The sequence below is a fragment of the Pituophis catenifer genome, unplaced genomic scaffold, assembly GCF_029215685.1.
Source record: "Pituophis catenifer annectens isolate HBS135680 unplaced genomic scaffold, rPitCat1.0.hap2 SCAF_2, whole genome shotgun sequence".
Classification (NCBI taxonomy): Eukaryota; Metazoa; Chordata; class Lepidosauria; order Squamata; family Colubridae; genus Pituophis; species Pituophis catenifer.
The window spans coordinates 255,989,302-256,014,913 of record NW_027256882.1 but is presented as its reverse complement, the minus strand read 5'-3'; the positions used below and the strand labels follow the sequence as shown (position 1 = coordinate 256,014,913).

Below are 25,612 nucleotides of genomic sequence, written 5' to 3'. Positions count from 1 at the left end.
TTTGTGCCCTAAAACAGGATTAAAACTCACACTCTGAGTTTCCAGCCTAATGATTTAACCACTATACCAAATTTGTTAATTTCATTGATTGCAATTTGTTTTGTTGAATTCCTTACTAATTCATGAATTTTGGTGAGCTGAAGTTCACCCAAAAAATTGTTCTGAAAAGATGCTAATGGGCTCTTTCTAAATTTTGGCTAGCAACCCATCTAACCATTTTCCCCTAAATATCAATTTATAAAGAATTAATGGTGTTATTGGAAACTTAAGTTTCAACTAGAGACGGGTGGAGGACAACATTTTTTCCACTACAACAAAGAGATTCTGAATGGCTACAGTATATAGTTTAACAGTTGGTTCAGTTTTATGATGTAGAGGAATGTGTACAATGGCCATTTCATCTTTATTTTTTATAGACCTTAAAATGTTCCAATTGAGAAATGAAACTGTCCATCACATCCTGGGATAGAATTCAGTGGACAATGGATAAACAGACGAATTTCTGCAAACTGGGATAAACTTTGCAAATGTAGAATGCCACTGGAATGTCTCCAGTGGTGGTTTTGCAGTTGTAGAAAGTGTTTCCACATACACAAGCTGGAATTGTTATTAATTTGTCTAGCAAACTATATAGAATCTTTGTATATGGCATATACGGAACTGCTCTTCTGGTTTCCAGTGCTCCCATGTGTGCACGTCAAGGAGCTGTTCTTCCAGTTTTCAGTGCTCCCCCACGCATAATCTAAAAGAATTCTTTGATTTACCAATGAATGTGGGCCAGGGCACTTGCCCCCTTTGCTCTCTTTTCCAGTTTTAAATGTTTAATTGTAAGTGAGATCCATAGCTGAATGATTGGCACTAGTCTAAATGTTTATAATAATGAAGCTGTCTCAATAATGAATCTGTTTTTTTATTATTATTTTACATAGGTCTGACTTGTTTTTACTTGTATTTCATTTGTGTAATTATTTGATGTTTCTTTATGTAATACATAACACTACATATAATTGGACTGTATTTTTTAAAATAAATGAATATGTTGCTTCTCAGGGAACAGGCCAGCAAAGTTAAAGTTAGGCATTTCCTGAATTTTTGATGCCCCAAGTCCAAAAGGATCCTTAGAGTCTTTACTGTAGTTTGGGAGAGAGGAAGTAAGGATAGGGGAATTCACCTCTTAGATCTCAGCAAAGTTACCATCACCTATATCTACCTATAATCAAGTCAACCTTTATAACAATTATAACCAGCATAAGAGGGGTAAGGAACAAACAAACTGGATAACAGTTGTTTTCAAAAGTTTTGCTGCCTAAAAAAACTTTTGGTGATTATGATAAAAGCCCTTCAAACTGAGTACAAATATAATTTCAGAATGGCTGCATCACACAGGAATTTCGAGAGATACGAACTTAACTTTTAATGACTAGAATGTATTTAATTGTATAATGTTTTTGATGTTACATGGCTAAGAGTGTTTTGCTGCTGATTTTCATTGGTACTCAGTGTTGCATGTGTCTCCCTGCAGTGTCCAACAATAGTCAAACAGCATTGATGGATTCTAGTCCTGATACCATTTTTCCATTGTGGCAATGTCCTGGTGAAAACTTTCACCTAGATTAACTGCACCTAGAGTTTCAGAAAAGAGTCCAAGTTTGAATGCAGAAAATGAATCTTCTGTGACATGTTGCACTTCATGGTCTTGTATGCTGTAAGAGGTTTATCAAACAACTGAAAGTAATATGGTGTTCTGTAGTTGCCCCCCAAAAATTCTCAATGACATCCTTAAATGTTTTGCAGGTGATTTTCTCTGAGCCCACTAGCAGCTCTTTGAACTGCTGGTCATTCATGACTTATCTGATCTGTGGATAACAAAAATGCCTTCTTTAATCTTGGCATCAGTTATTCTTCAAAACATCTATCTCACATAATGAAAATCTTCATCTTCCTTGTTCATCATTTTACAAAATTTGTCATCAGCCTGAGTTTTACGCAAATCGAAGGCAAAAATATCTTTGCCAGATAAACAAGTGGCTCATGTTCCATATTTTTCTGTCCTGCAACCAAATTCCTTCAGAGTGGCCATATCTTTTTAATGTAAAGTGAGCCTCTTGCACGGCTGTCCTATTTACATATGTAGCAACAATATTAGCATATCTGAACTGAATTCCAAGCAACAGAGGCACCACTTTTAGATCTCCGGAGATATTACAGTTGTACTTGATGTACTGGATGTGCTTCAACAACAGTTGAATGTTTATGTATGAAACAGTTTCATGTTTATGTTTCTTTCATTTGTGCAGAATAGCTAACAGATACTGAAAAGGTGTACATTGCAAAAACAGAAGTTTTATAAAGTGGTACATGAAAATCTTGTTTCTTATTAAGAATGTTGGGGTATTTTAAAGCTTACACAATTTTATTTATTTATTTATTTATTTATTTATTTATTTATTTATTTATTTATTTATTTATTTATTTATTTATTTATTTATTTATTTATTTATTTATTTATTTATTTATTTGGTTTGTACAGCCAGCCATCTCACATTTGTGAGTTTGAGTGGCTTACAATTAACACTTCAAATAAAATCAACTGTACTTTTGACATAGTAAAATTATTCCTGCAAAGGTTAGTTAAAATGCACATAAAATTTAATTCTCACTTTAGTATTCTTAAGCAGTTGAGTGTTACCTTCAGAATGTACATGCAGTGTCTTTTTTTCTAAAATAAGGATTCCTTCTTTTGTTCTTTTAACTATTTTTAGTAAACAGGAAAAACTGGGATTTGTTCCATGTAGTTCTTTTTTTTTTTTTTTTTTTTGGTATTCCTTTCTCCATTAGATTTTCTATATTTATGGCTGTGTCACAAAATGTAACCAAAAATAGAAATGCTTCCTCACAATGAGGACTGAATCTGCCAAAAGTTATTGCTTTAGGAAATTTAAGTCACATTGGATTACCACCTGCTGCTATCAAAGCTAAAGCATCATGAGCTTGAAGCAAATGGCGGGGTGGGGAAGATCAAATTCAGATCAGTTATGAAATACATCAGGGAAAGTGTGCTCTGAGAAAAGATTTCTTACTAAGGGATACAAAGGGATGCAAAAAGCTGGAAATTACAGCAGAAGCTTCATTTCTGCTCTGCTGGAAATATAGGCATTTCCTTGTTAGGGCATGAGTATATAATCAGCAAAAGGCAATGAAATGTGTGTGAGAGAGAGAGAGTGGGGGGGGGAGAGGGACAGAGCTATTTTATGAAGATAAATACTTCTGCAACAAAGAAACTGAAGAGTAGTGAACGCAGCCGCGCGAGCTGTCGTGGTGCATCTAGGTACACCCACATTACACCAATTCTCCACGAGCTGCACTGGCTCCCTATTGATCGCTGGTCACAATTCAAGATGTTGGTTATTACCTTTAAAGCCCTAGATGGCTCAGGGCCAGGGTATCTTCGAGACTGCCATCTACCGCATAACTCCCAACGACCGGTAAGATTCCACAGAGTTGGTCTCCTCCAGGTCCCATCAGTTAAATAATGCCAGCTGGCGGGCCTGCGGGGGAGGGCCTTCTCTGTGGCTGCCCCAGCTCTCTGGAACCAGTTACCCCCTGAGGTCCAGACCATCCCCACCATATTGGCCTTTCGAAAAGCAGTGAAGACCTGGCTTTTCCGGCAGGCCTGGGGCCGTTGATTTCGCTCTTGCGATCCGGCGAGATCCGGCCATGAATGGTGTGAATGAGTTTTAATGTTTTTAATTCTTAAATGTATTTTATAATGATTTTAAATGCATTGTGAGCCGCCCTGAGTCTTCGGAGAGAGGCAGCATACAAATTGAATTAATAAATTAATAAATAATAAATATCCTGGTTTAAGTTGAAATGGGATGCTTCATTCAACTCATTTTGTGGTTCAGTGAAAGGGACCAAGATCGCTATGAAGGGATGGCAGTTGTCCTGGAATTGTTGTAAAGCTCTTTATTTATTTGAATCAGGCCTTCTTGGCAAACACACAACTATTTGGAAAATTTAAAAACTGAAATTGCCCATGTGTGTGGATGTGCATACATGAGTATGTGCAGAGGTGCACTGTAGTATATTCTGGGAGATTATGTAGTTTAAGTGACAGTAAAGTCTGTTTTTGAAGGAAGGTAGAGTTATTATCAGCTCCTTCGTATCATATGTGACATTTGTTTGTTATTGTCTTCAAGGTATCATTTTATTCTTCCTATTTGTATGAGTGTCTGCATGGACTTGACTGGTCCTTTCTCTGTATGAATGTGAAGACCTACGCTTGTCTTAAATTGAAAGAGAGAAAAATATTTCATGTAGATATGCTGCCTTGGGATTTCTGTGATTCCCCAAAAGAATATTGAAGCAGGAGTCTACATTTGGCCTCAGATACTTCCATGAATGATCTGAACATCTTCACTGTATATAGAGCTTCAGGTTCCTTCATCTGACTTTTCAGGACAATTTTTTAAAAACCTTATTTTTAGCAGGGTTGCAAATTTTCAGCAAAAGCATTAATCTATTAATTGAAAATTATTCACAGTATTATGTTTTTCTTGAAATAATATGGAATCACCATACTCAGTAGTTCTTTCTTAAATTATAGGATTTATATTCATTTTCCCCGCCTATTCTTTCCAACTGAAGGGAAGTTTCCATCTGCATCTTATGGAAAACCAATTCAAAGGTGACTTTCCCTTTGAATTTCTTTTAGAACTATGCCCCATTCATAGTAAACTACCTTTTAATTTTTACACATTTGCCTGGACATTGACTACAATCTCCATGACTTACTAATATGAATTGAAATGACTGTTCACAGGAAGTATTCTATTGCCCATTAAAATACAGTAATAGTTATATAGAGCCATTTGGTTCCCATCACTGTTCAGACACAATAAAATCAACAACCCCTACACTTTTTGTAATAATCCTACTCACTGTCGTCTTGGCAGCATGGCTGCAGTTCAGTTTCTGCTGAACCAAAATAACTACTGTAGGTGGGCTCCAATATGGTGAAGTAGAATGTGGAGGGTCACATCATTTCAAGTTCTAATTTTATATTGTTATTTTGAGTTTGTGTGTGGTTCTCCAAAAACTTTCACTGTGGGGGTTGCAAGGAATTGAAAAGAACAGATTGTATGTTCAAAAGAATAATACTTGTGATTCATATTGAAAATAGGAATGTAGCATTTTTTTTAACTCAGCAATGCAGACATAACACAGAAGAATCATTTGGACCCAGACTGTACATGGTACATAAATCATTATCCAGACTGTCATTCAGCATGTAATAAACATTGTCTAAAGCTCCTGCAACATAAAGCCAAACATCAGTTGTTTTAGAAAGGAACACAAGTGGTGGATCATTACAAGTAGAGCAAATATGACAATAATCAAATAAATGTCTACATAACAGAATAACAGAGTTGGAAGGGACCTTGGAGGTCTTCTAGTCCAACCCCCTGCTTAGGCAGGAAACCCTATACCACTTCAGACAAATGGTTATCCAACATCTTCTTAAAAATTTCCAGTGTTGGAGCATTTGCAACTTCTGGAGACAAGTTGTTCCACTGATTAATTGTTCTAACTGTCAGGAAATTTCTCCTTAGTTCTAAATTGCTTCTCTCCTTGATTAGTTTTCACCCATTGCTTCTTCTACCCTCAGATGCTTTGGAGAATAGTTTGACTCCCTCTTCTTTGTGGCAACTCTGAGATATTGGAACACCGCTATTATGTCTCCCCTAGTCCTTCTTTTCATTAAACTAGACATACCCAGTTCCTGCAGCCATTCTTCATATGTTTTAGCCTCCAGTCCCCTAATTATGTGTGCTCATAATGTGTGCTCATGTGTGCTCATAATAGGCATTTAGGGCAGAAGAAAATGTTGGCTCAGTTTAAACAACCTATTGTGGATAATAAATATCCAGTTGATATCCAATGGATCAACACTCGGTTGATCCAGAAAAAAAGTGGACCTTAATTGAGAAGTACCAGAATCAGAGGAAGATTGGGATGTTGTAATTTTTGATGAAAACAAACTAACTTTTGCCTAACTCTCTAGCCTCTCTGCTTTTCTGATTAGATTCTGGGTTGCTAAACAAAAGTAATATAAAAGTGAATTATGAAGTATAATCCATGACTTGTCTGTTTAGAACAGACAATTTAGACTCTATGACTTCATTCTAAATTATTATGCCTGCTATTTGAACTAAACCATCTTGCGATAATAATTTTTCATTTTCCAAAATAAGTTCCATTTAGGGGGAAGGCTGTTGAGAAGATGATTGGCTTACAGCTCCAGAAAGCCCTGGAGAAAGTAGAATCAGGATTTTCATAACACTGAAATTGCATTGATTATACTTGTTGGTAAGTCTGGTGGGCTTGGGGTGAGGATGGTACACCCAATATGCCTTCCTTGACAAGTCAGTGACTTATGATACATTATGGAATGCATAGTGTGGAGGTTGTTATCTTCCTTTCTCCAGGGTCAATTCTAGTTGATGGTAGTAGGGAAGATAGATGAAGCCAGAGTCTGTTGCTTTGTGGGATGCTCTGGAGCTTCATCCTCTCCACACTCCTATTTATCATCTATACAAACATGCTGGGTGAGATCATCTGTTGGCATGAGATGAGGTATCATTATCTATTCCTTTATTCCCTGGGCTGACATAGTTATATGACTGAAGTTCTTAGCTACTCTCTGGAGGGTATGTGAACTTAGATGGGGAAAAACAGGTTTTCGTTCAACCCTGGCAAGATTAAGTAGTTATGGTTTTGAGCACACATATGCATGATCCAGAGTTTTTCCATCTTTGAGTTAGGCTAAACACCTCCACTCACAGTTGGTGTGCAACTTGAGAGTAATCTTGGACTCATGACTCCTGCTCAAGGAAAAAATGGTAGCAGTGGCTAGGAGGTATAGATTCAACTGGTGCAACAATTACTCCTTTTTGGGTGGGAGACTTATTCATAATGACTCACATGTTAGTTACCTCTTTTTTGGATTATATAATACACTCGATATAGGGCTGCCCTTGAAGATCAGTTGGAAGCTGCAACCAGTTCTGAATGTTGAAGACAGCTTTCAGCATTCCATTAAGTTTTCATATACAGTAACACTACTGTTCTGCAAGCTGTTCTAGTTTCCAATGTCCTTCTTGATATGATTCAAGGCATTAGTTATTATCTATAAAGCCTTACAATGTCATAAGGCCAGGCTATTCAATTGTTTCTGCTCAGTTAGAAACCAGATCTGACAGAAATTGTATGCTCTAAGTCTCTTGTATTAAGCAAAGTCATGTTATTGGACCTAGAAGTTATGCCTCTGTTGTAGTTCCTGCTCTGTGAAAAAATAGCCCCCAAGAGATTAGTATTACCTTCACCCTGTTAGTCTTTCTAATATACCCAAAACCTGGCTGTTCCCTCTGGTATTTGGCTTGGGTGTTAAATTAGCCCCCTTGTTGGCTTTAATGCTGCTTTTTGTGGTAATTGGAAATGATTTTTCTGGATTCTAGATTTTGGTTATTTTCTTTTAGCTTTCTGATATTCGTTAAGCAAAGAGAATTGTTTAATTCTTGGATAAGCAACTGTATAATATGTAAAGGTGTTTTCCTGTTTAAATTTACTTTTCTGAAGTAGGGACAATGTTCCTTGATTAGTTTATCATGGGGATTAATTTGATGTCTCGTCCTGAGCCTTTTGTTCCAAGTGTCCAGCTGTGATACCTTCTCTACGGTAAAGATTCTGATATGAACTTTCTGCTTATGTCTTCTGATGATATGCCTCATTTAATTTTGGCATAGATGGATAAACACAGCTGATTGTTACCTGACTATCCTTGAGCTCCCTTCTAAGAGTCAAAATACAAATTACGTTAATTACATGGTTAGCCCTTCAGTGCCATTTTTTCCCTTTCTTTCAGTAATAGCCTTATGGAGCTCCCGTCTAGAATGTAGGTTGGTGTTTGGAGGAATAGGACTTTCAATCTTTTCTCCTGCTGCGGTGTTAATCTCCACTGAAGACATTCCTGCTATCTGAATTGAGGGGGGAAAAAATCTCCCTTTGAAGCAAATGAAAGTTCCACTTGATAGAAATAAGATAAGCAAGAGATTCAAGCAAGGCTATGACCACCGCAAAAGGCAAAGAACTGAATTCTCTTATTACCAGGCTCCCAAAGAACTATTTATGAAGTAAAAATGTTCCAGTCAAGGATTAACTCTAGATAATTAACGTAAAATAAAACTTAATATAAACTTTGATTAATGTGTAGTTATATACAAATCATACTAGTAGATATTCTCTCTCCCCCCCTCTCTCTCTTCCTCCCTCCCTTCTCCCGCCCTCTCTCTCCTACCCCCTGTATATCTCCAGTGTGGTTTAGCAATACCTTGAAATCTCTGGAGGAATGGAGAGTGAAAGAGGATCCAGATGAAGACATCATTGGTTGTAAAGTGCAGTGTGTAGTTTGTCCTGCAAGAACAATGAAGCGACAAATCCCATGTATAAGAGGGCATGATGCTGTTGACAGGAATAACATCAAGATGAAAATAAGGCTGATTTTTCATGTCTGCCTTTTCTTCTTCAATCTTTACTCACCAACATCAGGAGGGGGATCTTAACAGAGTTCACTCTGAAAATCGTATGTGTGCTGTTGATGGGCTGACATTTACAGATAGGATGAGAATATATTTTGGAATAAATCCATTAAAATGCTTTTTCTACATTTTTGTATCTTGTATCTTTTTTTTAATATCCCAGTGCTACTCGAAGTTTTCTAATAAGAGCCTTGGGAAGTTTTGTCAAATATAAGTCTCAGATTCATATCTGATTAAGAGCATATTACAAGATTGAATGGATGGAAGTATTTTTAAAGCTTACTTATATAGAATGTCAGACATCTGACATACCACTCATTGGGATTCAGCACATCATAACTAGATTAGGAATGTATTTTGCTAACTCACAAATAAATATGTCTAAAATTTTACATCTTCCAAATACTTTTCTAATTGATTGTTTTGTTGGTCTAACTGGATTTGGACATTTAATGGACAATCTCAGACACAATGATGAGTCATCTGACATAGAAGGACTCTCTGACAGGGTGCCAATTGGTTGTTCCATTCAAAGATTATGCTGGTTGCTATTTTAGTCACTAGCAGGAGTGTCAGCATATTTGCAATATTTTTTTAAAAAAATCATGGTTCAGGAAGAAAGACATTGGAGAAAAATGCCAATATTCTCCTCCTTTCCTGGGCTAATGTTGGATTTGCAGTGTTTACAAACAGCTGTTACAACAGCCCAAAGCTCCACAGAAAAATGTGACACATCTAAGAATCTGACAGTCAAACTCCAGCATTTGTTCAGATGGTACCCTTCTATGGTTTAGAGTAACAGGAGCCTCAGTAGCTGTGGTATTTGTCACTACAACAGCTGTGTCTGTGGTAATGGCAACAGCTGTGCTGTTTATTGCTGTCCAGCTATCTGCAGATAACACCGAGATTTAGGAAATTCATTTATCCTGTCCACAGCATTCATGCTAAGACATAGTCAGCCAGAGATATATCCAAGTTTAAGGAATCTTTGGTTACATGTAAATTCTGCTATGTTTTGTCAATGAGATAAAACTTGGCAGAGTAAAGGGAGAGAAAAAAATCAATTTTAAAAACATAATAGGCACAGATTCTTTTCTGTTTCATTCTAATTATTATCAACTTTAGAGCACTATCTTGTTCAATATTGCCTACAATGGAGTTCCTGACTTGTATAACATTTACCTCATTGTCATCTCACTGTCTCCAATATTGAGTATTTTCTGAACTGCAAAAGCTATCTGACCTGACCTAACAGCCACAAAACCAATTTATAAAAAGACCATCAAGTTAATCTATTATACTTCCACCCTAATCACAGATGACATTTAGGAAGTGGCATTACATCCTCCTCTTCATTTATCCAAGAGACCTCTTTCCCATACAACTAACTGAAAATTGCCCAGGCTATTTCTCACAAAAAAGGCTATGATGATTGCAGAATCATCCTCCATTTAAAAATAAAAATGAAAATAATGGATTCAGATTTTAAAGCCGCATTCTTGAGAATTCCTGAATCTGCTTCTAGGAAATTTGGCACTTTTCAACCCTACACAAATCTCTGGATTAAATCTAGATTTTTCCATGTTTTCCTGTAAAATAAAACAGTTACAACCATTTGCGATATGTTCCCCATACAAGTCTATGAAAGAAAATAACTTTTTTGGATTTCAGAGCTGAGACACGATACGAATGAACTAATTTTAGACCAAGATGGACCAAACTGGTTCCGGTTTAATCCAGGATTGATTGGGATCCTTTTTAGAACAAAAGGCCAGGTCTTCAAAGTGAAACAGGTTCTCTCTGCAGGTATGCAGGTATATAAATTCCAAATAATCAATGTTCGTTTTAGATGTTTCACCACTTATTTAATTCCCTTTTGTGAAATCCCACTGCATTCAGTGGTATTCTGCTCAGAAAAGCATGTTTATAATGGCAGTCTGAAAAATGCCGACAATTTCAATATGGCCACACTGAACAGAGAGCTATTTTTCAATACTGTAAGTCTTCTGGAAACAAATTATTATTGGTCTGGCATATTAAGAAGTAGAGCTCACAAAAAGAAAAAAAAATGTGTAAAAAATTTAAAAAAATCAAGAGACAGCTCTTTTTCAGGCTTTTCATGAGAAAGCAATGGTTGAATCATTACCACCGCTCCCTCCCTTCTTTCTTTCTTTTACAAAATGGGATCAGCTGTTAAAATCCAGCTCCTTAGGTCACTCGCTATATATAGCACTAATTTTCTGTGGGCAGTGCAACTGAAACTCTAGATCATTTTGAGCAAGTGAAAAGATGGTATTTCTCACATGAATTGCACGTAGATGTCAGGAATATTTTTTTTTTGTCTTTTACTCTGTTAAACTTTACAGGTTGTAGCAGTGCATCTGAATACTTCTAAAAAGCTTTGACATGCATACGTTCAACAAATTCACAGAGCATCTGTTGTGAAAAACAAAAAGATAATAACTTCCAATTTAAATAACTTAAGTTCTTTCTCATTCTTTCTCTCTCCCTTTTCCCTTTAAACTTACTGTTGAAAAAAATAGAATATAAATCATTTTAGAAGCAATAGGATTCACAGGAACCAGGATCAAGATTGTCATACTTGGAGAGGCACAGTTTGCAAAGGTAATAATCCTGGAAAATAGGATTGCATTCATAGATGTACACCTTAGGGAAAATTTAGGTCAGATTGGAAACCGCATCTGAATCCTCATAAAACACAGTTATGATAAAAATGTTGATACCCTCTTCCCATCAATTCCCAACATCCCTGACCCATGTCACATCATTACAGGAATTACAGATATTTTGCTATTGTTCAACAAGAAAGCTCTTCTAAGCTTCCATCTGTTTCACACATAGCAATATTCCTGAAATAAAGGTAATTTTGAAATGGAAAGATATGTAAAAATAGATTGAATAAAGACAAAGGAACAAGAAATGGGATTAAGGTAGAAAATAAACTGTTCAAATAAACTATAAGAAGCAAACAACATTAGACCTGGTAGAAACACTTAAGATGCATTTTTTTGTTAAAATATGGAGAGAGACTTTAGAACCTTGTTTACAATAAGATTAACCAAACTTTGTACCTGTGATTTGTTAAATAAACCATTGTTGCCTAGTGTGCATAGTGTCTTAATGGGTGAATTCACACTAAAGTTTTGTATTTACTTCCCACTAATTGCAGCACTGTTTTTAGATAATATGTCCTCATTGTACAACTTTTGTTTCAACCTTTAGCTCCCTGTGAAGTGGCCTAAATTATTTCTTGGCTGTTCTAAGTTTAAAGTAGTAGTTTTTAGTTTCTTCTGTAACAGGTCTTGGCATATTTATGATGTATAATGTTTGATTCATGGTCTGAACTATTAATGGTTGGTTGAGACTGCCTTGGGCATAACCTCTTTCTCTGATCACAGGGCTCCATGAGCTTCAGGAGAAACTAGACACCTAGATTCAGTGGACACATCTGAACACAAAGTGCTAGTTAGGTACTATGCAGGCTCCTTATATATACTGTCAGGCCATCTTCTGAAAGACCAATTGACCACTAACCAAATACATGCTCAGGAGTATTTCAAAAGACTAATCGACTTGTCTGTAAAAAGCAGAAAATAGAGGTTCTGATCAATGTAAATTAATAGAGACATAGTGGATTTAATTCCAAATTAGAACATTAATGTTTTCTGCTTCTGAAAACAAGTGGTTTTGTATGGCTCTGTCTTCTCTAGCTGTGTTACTTTTGGAGGAAGGTGATGATAATTTGCTAACTGTAATGGCATTTGGTATATTTCATGAGATAATTCCATATACTGGTGACTATGATCATTCATATGCCATTCCTTTGCAGCAGTTCTCAGTTTAGATATTTGGGAATAGGTTAAAATTGCATAATAAAGAATAGAATACAGAAAAACTGAGTTGGAAGGGACTTTGGAGATCTTCTAATCCAACCTCCTTCCCCTTCCCTGCTTAAGCAGGAGACCCTATGCCATTTTAGACAAACAATTGTCCAGTTCCTTCTTAAAAGCCTCCAGCTTTTCTGATTGATTGATGTTACTCTCAGGAAAGTTCTGCTTAGTTCTAAGTTGCTTCTCTCTTTGTTCAGAGTCCATCCATTGCTTCTTATCTTGCCTTCTGATGCTTTGGAAAATAAATTGACCCACTCTTTCTGACAGCCCTCAAATATTGCAACACAGCTATGATGTTTTCTCCAGTTCTTCTTTTCACTAGAGTAGACATACCCAATTTTTATGACTGTTCTTCATATATTTTAGCCTTCACACATGCCCCACCTCCCCAATCATCTTTGACACTCTTATCTGCACTCTTTCCAGAGTTTCAATATCTTTTTTATATTGTAGTGACCAAAATTGGATGAGTATTCCAAGTGTGGTCTTACAAGGCATTATAAAGCAGTAGTATCACTTCTCTTGATCTTGATTCTGTCCCCTTTAATGCAGCCTAGGATTGCACTGGCTTTTTTGGCAGCTGCAACACATTTCTGGCTCAGATTAAATGATTGTCCACTAGGACTTCAAAATCCCTCACGTGGTTATTGCTGTTGAGCCAAGTTTCACCTAATCTGTACTTGTACCTTTGGTTTTTCATACCTAAGGGTAAATTTTTATTTTTTTCTACATTGAATTTTATTTTGTTAGACAAGGCCCAGGGTTCAAGTCCATAGAGATCCATCTGGATCCTGAGCCTATCTTCTGAGAGTAGCAAGACAACTCCTAGTTTTTCCTTCTAGTTCATGTTACAGGAAGACAAGCAAATTACTATAAACCTTTTTTTTAAATAGCTGATAAAATTCGGGATGAAGGACAATCTGGAACAAAGCAAAAGAGGGCTCTCTTTCAAGCTGAATGAGCTCCTTCTTGTTCTATTTTTCTTTTAGAGCTAATATATTTTGTTATATGTAAGGACAGCGACTTTTTGAGTCTCTAAAATCTTTTAAATGATTTTAGAATTCTCTAAAACCCTTCAAAGCAAGGAAGCAGATTTCTTCACTGAGCACCAAGAACTACAGTTGGTTGTTTACACAAGGGTCAGGGAACCAAGTCTTACACGACCTTTACACCAGCCCCTTAAATCATAAGATTTCCTTTCAGTATAATCAGTATAATGTAGCGTTATGAAAAGACAAGGTTCATCAATCCAGGCTTGCTTCAATAATTGGTTCATCATATTTTTCTCCAGGTTTAGATGAATTGTTAAATAAAAGGAAATAGGGAGAACGCAGGAGATCCTAAGATTAGTTAAAAGAAATATATCTTGTTATGGCTAAATTTTTGAATTGGAAAAGTAAATAATATTTTAATAAGCTCATCCCAAACTGTCATTTATTTCAGACACGAAGAGTGGTAGAATTCTGCATTCTCAGTCTCAATGTTTTATAAACCCATTTAGTTTTTCATATACAGAAAATGAATATGAAGTTCATGAATAAAGGGAAGATTTTGATTCTATTACTTATGCTGTGCTTCAAAAACTGGATGAGAATGGTTTTTTTAGATCCACCATAGTTCTAAGTAGCCACGTATAATGTTAATTTCTTTACTAACATAATTCAGTGCCTTACAGTGCAAAGAAGCTCAGTTCTTTTCTCAGCTCGGCAGGAACCATTATCTCAATTTAGTATTCCAACAGAATTCCTATTGCCAAATAAATACATATTGGGACACAAATCAGCCCAAACTTGTTAAATCAGCAGGCTCATGTTTCAGAGTCAAAACTCAAAGAGACTATAAAAAGAATTTGACTATGGTCCTACTGGGAGTGAATCTGGATATTTTTTTGCCAATTAATCCATGAGGGAATAAATACAAGCTGGAAAGTTTGGCTAGCATTTGTCCTTCCCTAGAACACCTTCAGGGAATTGGGTGGGGATTGCATTTAGATTGCAAAATTGACAAGGTGGTTGAGAAATGTCTTTTAGAGCTTTGCAAATCCTTTGAGCGAGATGCTTCACACAAGCAGAACATGCATGGAGCACCTGTTTTTAAATTGTTAAAGCATCAGCATCTTTTTCCAGACTTTGAGTGGCAATTTCATAAGCTTCTCCCAGCTGTCTTTGCAAATGCAGGAACCATTTCTTCACTTTGTTTTTTTTTTTTCTCTCTCAGTGAAGTGCTGTGCCTGTGAATCCATACACATGTGTAGAGAGCAAGAGGAAGCCTAAAAACAGCCACTGAGCTTAAAAGAGATAAAGGCATTCCAGTGAATCAAATACACTTCTGCACATTCTTTGAAGGATTTGTACAGTCCCAATCTCATACATATAATCTTCAAAAAGCCAGGGCATTTAGAGCATTGTCTGGTGGTTTGAAAAATAGAACCTTCCTTACTACCACTTCCTTGAATAATCAAGTGACCACACAATGTGGCCAGTGGAAACCTGGATCTGATGTGGTGAATTTATCTATGGATTTGTAATTAAATGCAATTTGCTGGATCAGAAGTTCGTCTCCAAACCAGATGATTAAATGGGCAGGCATGCCATGATCTGCTGATCCCTAACAGCCGGAAGTATTTTGTTTAGTTCTGAGACTAGCCTACCTTAAAGCGGTGTTTGCAACCTGTCTTCATGAAACTATAGTTGATGGGGTCAATTTAATTAAAAGCAAAAATAGAACACCTTACTGAACTTTTCCCAATCATCTTTTATGTTAATAATTTACAATGAAATAATTGCCCAGGGTCATCTGAAGCATCACAACAGGTATAAAGTATAATAATTGCTGGATTATATATAAACCTCTCCTGGAAAAATCATCTCTAAAGAACATCATATTGGTAATTCTTCTGCCTGGGAAATGGAACTTAACCTCTCATTATTAGTTCCATGGCTGAATGTGGGTATCACAGTACCTTTTGATCACCAGTTTATACTAGATCAATATCATCTGTCTGCTTACAAATTTCCACTGTTTATCGTAAACTAGATAGTGGTAGAGTAAGCTTGGAAATGACATTAGAAATTTCTTGGTTTCAACTGCCCATGTGTTATTTTGTCATGAGCCAAACACATTCCTAATTTTTTGCATTCTTCATTATATCCAGCATTTTCATTAATATCATCTCACTTTCCTTTATATTCAAACAATTGTGAAGGTTTGTTTTTGTGCCTGCATAAACAGATTGCTCACCACTTAAGAAAAAAAAATGTGCATTTATCTGTTATAGGAGACATTTAAACAACACCGAGAGATGTTTCAGACACATAAAAGTTTAGTTTGTCAGGTTATGCATTATTTTATTAATCTTAGTGTCATTTCTATTGTTTAGACCTAGATTTTCCCTTCTTGTCTTAAGTTTGTCATTTCTGGAAAGTATGAAAGATACTGTAAGTGTAAAGTTCTTAGTGATTGGGGCATGACACGCATGTGTAATCCTTGTAATATAGTGTAATATAAGTACTATATTATAGTAGTATAGTATTTAGTATATAATATTATACTAAAAATAAATAACTATAAGTATTGCCCAGGTCCGCCTGGTGCGCCAGTTGCACCCTTATTTGGACCGGGATGCCGTACGCACAGTTACTCATGCGCTAGTCACCTCCCGTATTGACTACTGCAACACTCTCTACCTAGGGCTGCCCTTGAGGACCATCCGGAGGCTTCAGCTGGTACAGAATGCAGCCATGCGGGTCGTGATGGGTGGTTCCCGATACGCCCATGTTACACCTCTCCTGCATGACTTGCATTGGTTGCCGGTTGCCCTCCGGGTGAGATTCAAGGTGCTGATGATGACCTATAAAGCCCTACATGGCTTAGGTCCAGGATATTTGTTGGACCATCTGCAACCAGCAACAGCTCCCCATTACCCGGTGCATTCTCACAGGGAGGGCCTACTCAGGGTGCCATCAGCTAGACAGTGTCAACTGGCGACCCCTAGAGGCAGAACTTTCTATGTGGGTGCTCCCACCCTCTGGAACCAACTTCCTCTGGGGCTCCGGTTGGCCCTTGACCTTCCGCTGCGATTTAAAGACATGGTTGTTCAGCCTGGACTGGGGGGGTTAACATGTATTTTAACATGCTTTTATTTGGATATTTTATTGTTGTGAGCTGCCCTGAGTCTTACGGAGGTAGGGCGGCATATAAATTAAATTAAATAAATAAATAAATTTGTAATATAAAAAATATAGAGATATTGGTATAAAAACTATATATACTATCAATCTTTATGGTACTGTACTTATAGTACTGTATTATACTATGCTACAAGTGGATTTCATGATAATGATCTTGTTATGCATAGTTTTGATTATCTACAATAGATCCAAATGTTCTAACCCCGTGATAGTGAACCTTTTCGGCCAAACTGGAATGTGTGTGTTTGTGCATGCGCAGATGTGCACGTCAGAGCCCCAGCAACTCGGAGACCAGCTGGCCGGTGAGCATGTGCCCGCAGGCCACTTGGTCTTCGGGTTTCCAGCAAGTGCATGCATGCTTGCCAGCTGATCTTCACCCATGCTGGAGTGCTGGACACCCAAAGACCAGGTGGCCAGTACACACATGCGCACCAGCCAGCTGGTCTTCGGGTTTCCAGGGCTCTGGCACGTGCAAAGATCAGCTGGCCAGAACAGCAGCTGCTGATGGCACACATGCCCACAAAGATGGCTCTGTGTGCCACCTCTGACACATAGGTTCGCCATCATGGTTCTAATCAATCTTCATCGGTGGGTAAAGAGCAAGGAATACATTTCTGAATCTGTGGCCAAAAAAAAAAAATCCTACTGTATCTGAATACATCATCTATAATGACATATGAGAAATTTATTTTGATATAGTTAAGACTATATCCAGATTATAAAACTGGATACTGGGAGTTCTAGTCCTATTTTAGTCACAAAGCCAGGTGGATGACTTTGGCCTAGTCACTGTCTGTCAGCCCTAGGAAGCAGGCAATGGCAAACCATTTCTGAAATCTTTCAAGAAAACTGTAGGGGCTTATCCAGGAGTCAACATTATTTCAAAGACATACATTAAAAAAAAAATAGGGGGAAGGCATTCCTCCTGCTTCCCTTGTCCAAAACTAATACAATTTCCCCAAGTCCCAAGTTCTCCAAAGCTCACCAGGTCTCTTTATCATATTCCATCCAATATACCAAAAAGTCTTGGAACATTTTAGGCTGTTCTTCAGAAAGTTCAATGTGAGAAATATCCAGCAAATGACATTTAAAAATTCAACTCCTCTAATAAGAACCAGGGGGATTCATTGGTCTGTCAAGTACATAACCTTTTTATCATGGAAGTGGGGGAAGAGAAGCGTACTACTTCTTTAGTGTATATAACTTAAGCACTCTGAATAAGAAGATACAAAAGTCCAGTGAGGTATTAAGGCAGATGAACCCCTATTGACATTTTCACAAACCAGTGAAACATTAGGGAATTTGTAAGTCAGAAAAGGAGAGTGTCATAGTTAACATATATCATGAAAAAAAAAAGGTTCTCAGTTATGTCATTAGAAGGTGTGCTAACCATCTGTAAACTTGGCTCCAGTATAATTCAGCCCAACTACCTCTCTGTTAGCTCAGCAATTTCCCAGTGGTCAGTCTGTCTTGCCATAATCATATGCTGGCGCCATACACATGTTTTTTAACTGTACACTGTGCCTTGTAATGAATGCATACTAAAATACACCACTGCTGCAACTGGGGACAGCTATGACCTCAGACTCAACAGCATGTTTGCTTATATAGTATACTGATAAAAAGCTTAAATGAACGAAGCGTTCTTCTTTCCCCTCTATCTTTCATAGTGAATAGATGTATTATTCTAATTTGTTAACCGGCTTTTGTTGCATTTTTTCACAATATTTTTTTAAAAAATGTTCTTCCATATCATATGGGAAAGGAGCTATTCTTTGCAAAGATGAATTATAAATGAATAAAATAAATCATTCTAAGGATGCTCTTTGATTACAAGGTAAATTTAAAAGTGTAAAATAAATAAATAAATAAATAATCAACCAGAACAGCAGATGTCAAAAGCTGTCTTGAAGAAATCTGTTTACAATCAAGTTTTGAATTAACATTATTAGCACAGTGGAAACTTGATAATATGATTCTGTAAACCAAGACAGATTTTTTTTCTTTTAAAACAGAGCATTATTTCCTAAATACATGTAACTATATACATTCAAGACATAAGATATGAGAAGCATTCCTTCAAGAAACTAAAATGTTGGCAAATTGAAAAGCAAAAAAGCAAACACCAGCAGTGGGAGAAGAAATGCAAGTGGTAATGCATGACTGTCTCACAAAAGTAAGTTTTAGAAACACTTGACCAGCAACGTAATAGCTAACAAAAAGGTATCTTTACTTACATTAAAAGCAGGAAATCAGCCAGAGGAGTTGTTGGATCAAGGAGATGAGAAGAGAGTAAGGAAAAAGAACAAGTTCTTTGCCTTCCTTTTACTATGGAACATATAGATTAGGCACTGTGTCTGTTTTCAGGGACTGAGTCTGGCAAACTTAAGCCAATAGATGAAGCAAAGATCACTAAATAAATCAAACTTATCACTGGGACAACACCATGAAGGTCATTAAGAAACTCAACAATGAGGCTGCTAATATCCTGACAAAAATATGTTTATTTTCCACTGTGCCTTAGAATTAGAGGCTAGCCAGTGTTACTCCAATTTATAAGAGTGCCTCTTGGCGTCTACAGGCTGGTTAACATAATGCATATTCTAGGCAAGCTGACAGAAAACACAAAGACACAAATTGCAGAATATATAGAAAAGCATATCCTGCTGAGGGAAAGTCAGCTTGGCTTCAGCAGAGATCTTCCCTCACTAGCCTGGTCAAAGTCTCTGAAGGTGGATAGATGGAAGTGATGGTTGACATTGTAAATCTCGACTTTTTTAAAGGCAGTTCATGATTTGTCTGGTAAATGGTCCCATTATCAGACTTTTACTACAGTTTTCAAAGCAATTTGACAATGGAACCATGTAACCAGACAAGTCATAGACTGTCTTTCACTGACTAAGTTCATCCACCTGTCTAGCAGAGGCAACTCAATTATCTAACAGAGATGCTCTATGTGGATTCCTGTATAGAGCAGAAAATTGGGTTAATTGGCATTATTAGAGTTTTCCAATTCTATGATTCTATGAAAATGCTTACAGTCCTCCAAAGCCTTTCTCTTTTGCTACTCAACCTCTTTCTTTCCATCCCAGTGATCAGTCCAGGAACCAGGATCCAGACTTCCTAACATCTTTTTGCATCCTCAGTCTAAGGTCCAACCTTCCACATCCCAGGATCTAGTCCCTTTTTCCTACCTGTCTTCCCATATAGTACTCACATTTCCCCAGCTCATGATCAAGATTTATTTCCTTCTTGTTATCTCCCACACCCTAACCCAGAAATATTGTTTTGCCCTATGCATTTATCACTTTGAATGTTGTCACAATATTATTACAGGAGATATGAAGCAAAACATACAGAGTTCAGAATAATGCAGTGGGGAGCATGAATGTGTCAATGAGTATATGAACTATACATTTGACTTTCATGTTTGTAGCATTGTGTGTCTGTGAGCTTCCATGAAAATGCTTGACTCTAACCAGGAAACCCTCAGTTGGGCACCTATTAGCTCTAGAGGTCTGACTTTGATCCAACCTCTCTTTCACACACCAATAGTGATACTGGAAGATATGGGAAGAGTTCAAGATGAACTAGCTTACACTTTGAAAGAAAAATTGTGGACTCAGTGCATAAAAAATAAATACATACTCTTTTTGCAATGCACCATGCACAAGTACAGCAAACACCACTTCAAGAGGTCTCTCCTTTAAAAAGTTCAAATATGGCAACCCTACAATTCAATACATTACATGGTAATCATACAAGCAGACAATACAAGGAGCGGGGTCTTTTGTAATAACTCAGTCTAATCCAGTTCAAATGTTCTTTCTCATTTTTTCATTTACCAAAGGAGGCAGCTCATATTCTTAGGCTGTGCAGAACATTGAGAAAGTGAGCACCTGAAGAAGAGGTAGATTGCTGCAACACTGGTGTTGTTTAATACCGACAATTCACATGACCAAATGTTAAATGCCAGTTCCAAAGCATTTCCTTACATTTCACTGCTCCCACTTCTTTCTCTGATCCACTGATGGTAAACAAAGCCATAACTTACTTGGTAAAGCTTTTAAAAGCACCTTACATTTCGGTGACATTGCTAGCGTGCTGTTATTGTGGCCTTGTTTGAACAGCAAATATTTATCCTCAGTTTTTGTTTTTGTTTTAAAAAGGAGGAGGTAGAGACATGGCAAATGCTGTACTGTAACAGTATGTTTACATAATAATGTCCTCTTCCTTTAGTGGAATACTAAGTGCAGATCTAAAGTGCTAAGTTATTTCAGAAATTATTTCAGGATGCTTTGATGGGCTATAGCAATCAGCTGCTTGCAGGATGAAGTTCTCTGGGTGGGGAATGATGTATGGTTCTCTGCCCTGGAAATGGTGACTTAGCAAAGCCAGTCATTTTAAGTGGCTAGTACTGCTGTACTGCTAGATGAAATTAATGCACCCAAGTAGCCGTTGTACTATTTTCCTTGGTGGCAGGTGTCTGCAGTCTAATAATACTTATTTCTTTATTTTTTAGAATTTCCATCGTATAGGCAGCACATGTTCTTGTACTATTATGATAATATTTCACAGTTTCTCACTTGGACTCAACACTTCTGTTGATTCACTATTGTGGATTACTCACCACTTGAGGAATGACTGCTGAATGTATGGACTGACTGAAAAGCATTAGGTCCAATGAGATACTGAATGCAAGAACGTTGAGGATATATTTATATAGCCATCAATCTTACCCAAAGCTACTTTGGGTGGCACATAACTTAATGTCAAATGGTTGTTGTTTCTGTGCTCAGGTTTCACCAGTTTAATATTAGCATAAAGCCTAAGCCCATTGGGCTTTTATTGAGAAATTTGATCGGTCCTCTTCAACACGCCCAATTACAAAGGGAAAGCTTTTCAAATATCGAAGAAAGTTTTCAAGTGAGTCACAATTCCTGTTGATTTCATGAGTATGTCCATGCAGTTTTAATGCCAACAATGCAGAAATAGTTTTCCTTCTTCTAGATGTTTTAGTCTTTATTCCTGCAATTTCCCAGTTCTTCCATCCATACTTTTTTGAAATCAGACAGTCATTTAGTAGGCCCTACCACTTAACTAGTCATACAAAATTACAACTGTGCATACATTCAAGAGATTGGAGAGCACATACTTTACATCATTAAAGCAGCCATATCAATTTACAAGTCTCATATGGCAGCTTCAAGAGCTTATGGTGGCCATTTCTGAATGTACATGTATTCTCTTCATCCTTTAATACAATATCTGTTAGATTTAATGCATTACAGATTATGAGATTTTATGAGAGATTTGAATAATCTTTTGTTTGATCTGTGATGATCTGTTTACGTCCATAAGATTTACATCATAAAATCATGAACATCCATGGATCAACCAGTCTATTGACAATGTGTTATGATAGGTGGGCAATTTTTGGTTGAGAATTGAATTTATCTGTTTTATCTAGACACAAAGAGATAGGACAATGGTGTAAAATGTCTAAGTTCATATTATGGTTTGGAGAAGGTTATGACTGTTTGGGGTAGGTGTTTGAGTTTTATTTTACTTTGTTTTTTTATTGTAGATCTTTTCTAGGGCTACAATCACCCCCTGTGTGTTTCTGGAGTGACATTTTTGAAAAATTGTTGCAATTGAAGCCTCTGTCTCAGACATCATCATTTTGTTGTCATGGTGGCTTGCTTTGGATGCCACTGAAATGTGTGTGCGCGCACACACACACTAAGCTTCAATGTTTACTATTTTCAGTTTTATGGGGAAAAATATTCAGTCTCACCACTCAGAGAAAGAAATCTAGAGTCTTAGCTGCATCCAGATGCTTAAGGCATCTACACTGTTTTGATCTGAGAATAGTTTTACTTTGTGAAACGCATCAAGGATTTAAAAGACTAGTCTTTGCACTCTGCTGAATGGATCATCGAACCTTATGGCTTATATTTTGGTCAATCCAGAAAAGCAAGTATACACAGTATTTTCACCTCAAATGGATAGACGACTGAAACAGTATTCAGGAGCAGCAAAAGTGGAAGCAGGATTTCTTTCTTCTTCTTTTTTTATAAGTAGTATACTTGCACAGAAACAAAAATAGCTACAGAAGCAATGATAAAGTACCAAAAGAAAAAGAAAAGCAAAAGCAAAAGCAAGGATTAATATATTACATACCCAGAAAGAATCTTCAGTTATAGAAATCGTTGGTTATTAATATGGTCTCCATAATTTACAGTCTGTATAATGGTAAAATTAAATTACTGAAAACACGGTGGGACCCCAAACAGCTTAGCAGGTTTGGGATGTGAATTTATTTATGACTATACAATTTTGCATTAAAACTATGTGAAACAATAGCTTTTGCAGAACTGATAAACAATGGTTTTGACTTCCTGACAAGCTTCTAGTGTCTATGAATAACAGTTTCCACAAGATATCCTGCTGAGTCAGAGTTAGGCTGAAGAATTCTTTCATCGTGATAGAATCAAGGTTTGGAGTTTATTATATTTAATGGGTGATGGTGAGAAGATAGAACTTCTCTATTTTGCATCTGTCTTTTGTTGAACCTTCACTAATCAATATTGTGATACTGGAGAAAGGCAGCAATTGCAAGAAAAGAGTAGAAGGAACTCAGCTAATTTAAATGAATTCAAATATCTAGAAGAATTAGTCTGGTCTAGTGATTAAGACACCAAGTTAGAAATTGGAAGACTATGAGTTTTATTTCTGCCTTAGCCATGAATGCCAGCAGGTGACCTTGGACCAATCACTCTCTCTTAGCCCAACCCACTTCACAGGGTTGTTGTAGGAAAAAAATAGGAGGAGAAAGAAGTATTAGATATATTTGCCACTTTGTGTTGTTGTTTTTAAAAATAAAGGTGGGATATAAGCAAATAAATAAAACAAAACCAGATGGATTATATCTTATAGTACTGAAAGAACTAGCAGAAGTGATCACAGAAACTGCAGTAATCTTTGGCTAATAAAATTACACTAGAATGGAAGAAAACGAATGCTATCCCCATTTTCAAGAAGAGGGAAAAAAAGAAATAGAAAGAACTAGGAAGCTAAGGGCCTATCAGTTTGACTTCTATAGTGGGCAAGATCCTTGATCAGAGTTGCTGGGAATCAGCATAAACTGTACATTTTAATAAATGTAGGCTAAGGGCCTATCAGTTTGACTTCTATAGTGGGCAAGATCCTTGATCAGAGTTGCTGGGAATCAGCATAAACTGTACATTTTAATAAATAATAATATAGTATTCAAACAGCAAATCTGTGAGCATTTGGATAAGTATCAGTAGTGGGATTCAGCCGGGTCGGGCTGGTTTGGGCAAACTGGTAGTTCAATTTCTGGCTGGCCCTACGCCTCCATGCCCCTCCCCTCCCCGCCCCTTCCAGGAGTCCCCACATGCCCCATTTTGGCTCCCAGGTAAGTGCAGGGAGGCCTCCTAGGCCCAAAATGGGGGGCAGGAGGGTGGCAGGTCCCCAGAGCCCATTTTTGCTCCCAGGGGGATACAGGAGGCCGCGTGCTGCCTGTCACACCCCTGGCCATGCCCACCATGGCCATGCCCACCAAGCCGGTCATTAGGGCACAGAACCTGTTGTTGAAATTATTTGAATCTACCACTAATAAGTATGCTACAATAAATAGGAGCCAGCATGGGTTTTTCCTAAAAAAATCATCCTAAACTAGTTTTAGTGCCTTTGATAAAATTGCTATCTTATTAAATTTGGAGAAAGACATACTGTAGATATAGTATACCTGAATCTCTGTAAAGTCTTTGACAGAATCTTTCATGAGATTCTCCTTAACAAAATTGGCAAAATGTGGGCTAAAAGATGCTCCTGTTAGATGAATTAATAATTGACAATTTTAAGATGGGAAGTATATGCTGAGTGGAATGTCATGAGGCTTTGACCTTTTTTTAATCAGAGAATTGGGTGAGAGAATTGAGGGGATGCTTATAAAGTTTGCAGATGACACAAAACTAGGAGAGGTAGTGAAAATGAGTGAAAATGAGAATATTCCAAAAGGCCTAGATCAGCTTGAGCAGTGGGCTGAAAACAAATAGGGTAGAAATGTAAAGTTCTTCATTTGAGAAAAATAATAATAAAAGCATAAGTATAGAGTGGGGGAGAGCTGGCTTGGCAGTAACACATATGAAAGGAATCTGTGTGTCCTTATTGACTACAAGTTAAACATCAGCCAACAGTATAATGCAGTTGCTAAAAAGGCAAATCCTGTAAGTGCCTCATAAGAAGTAATTTTTCTACTCAACTCTGTTCACTTGGAATACTAAGTCCAGTTCTGAGCACCACAGTTTAAAAGGATAATGACAAATTATAATGAGTTCAGAAGAGGGCTAAGATAATCACAAGGGATCAGGAAAACAAGCTTTATGTAGAACAGTTAAAGGATTTAGGTACGTTTACCCTTAGAGAAGCAGCAACTGTCCTCAAATATCAGGAAGACTGTCACATAGAAGTTCAAATTAGTTGGTTAAATCAAGGAACTCAGAAGTCACTTCCTGACTGTACAGGAAACAGACTGTCAGATTAACAGAACAACAGAATAACAGATTTGGAAGGGATCTTGGAGGTCTTCTAGTCCAACTACCTGCTCAAGCAGGAATCCTTATATCATTTCAGAAAAGTGGCTGTCCAATCTCTTCTTAAAAACCTTCAGTGATGGAGCATCCACAAGATCTGAAAGCAACCCGTTCCACTGGTTGATTGTTCTGTCAGGAAATTTCTCCTTATTTCTAGATTGGTTCTCTGTGAATTCTCATTTGCTGGAAATTGTTGGACAGTTGTCTGTCACAGATGCTCTAGTATATATTGTATTGATCAAGGAGGAGCATAATACATTCTAAAGTCCCTACCAATTCTGTAATTCTAT

The 25,612-nt window shown here is 37.1% G+C and overlaps 1 long non-coding RNA gene across 2 annotated transcripts in view; it reads left to right on the top strand.

Moving 5' to 3' along the window:
- The window catches only part of LOC139311354 (uncharacterized), a 186,431-nt gene extending 177,755 nt beyond the window's left edge, over positions 1–8,676 (top strand). For both annotated transcript variants that reach the window (XR_011599940.1, XR_011599939.1), the window contains one exon: positions 8,377–8,676. This is a non-coding gene — a long non-coding RNA (uncharacterized lncRNA). The remainder of the gene's footprint in view (positions 1–8,376) is intronic.
- The last annotated feature ends 16,936 nt before the right edge of the window (positions 8,677–25,612 follow it).